The sequence below is a fragment of the Arvicanthis niloticus genome, chromosome 25 (genome assembly GCF_011762505.2).
Source record: "Arvicanthis niloticus isolate mArvNil1 chromosome 25, mArvNil1.pat.X, whole genome shotgun sequence".
In the NCBI taxonomy this organism is placed as follows: domain Eukaryota; kingdom Metazoa; phylum Chordata; class Mammalia; order Rodentia; family Muridae; genus Arvicanthis; species Arvicanthis niloticus.
The window spans coordinates 39114474-39116539 of record NC_133433.1 but is presented as its reverse complement, the minus strand read 5'-3'; positions in this window follow the sequence as shown (position 1 = coordinate 39116539).

The following is a 2066-nucleotide window of genomic DNA, read 5'->3' as shown; positions in this document are numbered from 1 at the left end:
ATTCCATCTAGGAATGGTTCCTGAGATACAATGCATGGAAATACAATAGCTTGAGTTAAGGCAAATTGCAAAATGGGTTGTTTGGGATAGTGATTATCTATTTGACCATTAAAGGAAGTGACCAACACCGCCCAAACATCAGAGGTAGCAGTTAATATTTGGACTTGATGGGCAGTATAAGGCACTATTAAAACCCTAGGTTCCCTTCCAAAATGGGTAATGGCTGATTTTAGCCCACGAAGGGCAAGCTGAGCAACTGCATCTGGATACCATTCAATAATCTTTGCGGGAGAAGCATTGGGATGAACCTATAACAAGGGCCCCTCCTGCCATAACACAGCAGTTGGTAAGTATCTAGTTTTAAAAACTCATAAGTCAAAGGCTTTGGTTTCATCTATGCGTTTTAGCTGAGCATCTTGTAAGGCATTTTCTACCACTTGTAGGGTGCGGCTTGCAGCCGGTGTTAAGGCTTTTGGAGTGGAAATATGAACAACTCCTTCCAAAATATCAAACAAAGGTTTTAATTCAGCAGAGGGAATTTTCAGGAATGGTCTCAACCAATTTATATCACCCAATAATTTTTGAAAATCATTTAAAGTGTGCAAATGGTCTCTGTGAATCTTTAATTTCTGAGGAACTATTTTTTCTGGGTAAATAACTGTCCCTAGAAAGGAGCCAATTTCTGAAATTTGAACCTTCTCAGTAGCAATATGCAGGCCCTATTGTCCCAGGGTTTTGAGCAATAAAGGGTATGAGGTCTGCAAAATAACTAATTCCTTATGGCACATAAGAATGTCATCCATATAGTGGGCTAATAACAAAGAGGAAAACTGTTTTCTAACTAGTTCAAGGGCCATCTGCACATGCAACTGACACATAGTGGGGCTATTGGCCATGCCTTGAGGCAAAACTTTCCACTGATATCTTTTGTCTGTTCAAGGTGATTAACAGCAGGTAAGGTAAATGCAAATCTTTGCCTATCTTGTGGACATAAAGGAATGGAGAAAAAACAATCTTTAATGTCTATAATTATAATCCTCCATTGTTTAGGTAAGGCAGAAAGTAAAGGTAGGCCTCGTTGTACAGAGCCAAACAGCCACATCTGCCTGCGCATTAATGGCCCTCAGATCATGGAGAAGTCTCCATTTTCCTGACTTCTTTTTTATGACAAAAATAGGTGTATTCCAAGGAGAGGTGGAAGGCTCTAAATGACCAAGCTGTACTTGTTCTTTAATCAGCCTTGTAGCAGCTTCCAATTTCTCAGAGGATAGGGGCCATTGAGGAACCCACACGGCCTCCTCTGTAAGCCAGGATATGGGCATAGAACCCTCAATGGCAACTAGGGAAAACCCAAACCTTGTCTTCCTGTATTACTCTCTTGTGAGATTGGGCTTAACCTTCCTTGTTCTTTTCTGCCAAGGCCTTTTCCTTCCTTATATCCTATCCTTTTCATAATATCGATAGCTTGTTGAGAGTACTCATTAGTTAATATTAATCCTAGGTCTTGTAAGATGTCTCTTCCCCAGAGATTAATGGGGAGAGGAAGCACATAAGCTATAAAGCTTCCTGTTTGACCTTCTGGTGCCTGCCAAGTCAATGAGTGTGAACTGACTGCAGGGCTGGCTTCATATCCCAACCCTTGTAAGGAGTGGGACGATTGTGTAACAGGCCATGCCTTAGGCCACCAGTTGGAGGAAATAATAATTTTATCAGCTCCTGTGTCCAAAATTCCAATAAAGTTCTTCCCCTCTATCATTAATTGTAAGGTGGGTCTAGTTTTAAGGTCAACTATCAAGTGAGCAAAATCAGTCCCTGAAGAACCAAGTCCCTTGGCGCTTCTAGGCACCCCGGTGGATGGGAAACAATTATGCAAATTTAGAAGGACAACCAATTGAGCAATCCTATCTCCAGGAGAGATAGAAAATATGCCTTGTGGACAAGAACAGAGAACTTGAAGTTCCCCGGTATAGTCTTGGTCTATCACACCAGGATGAACCACAAGCCCCTTCAAGGTAAGAGAGGAGCGACCTAGAATGAGGCCAACACTTCTCTTAGGCAGGGGACCT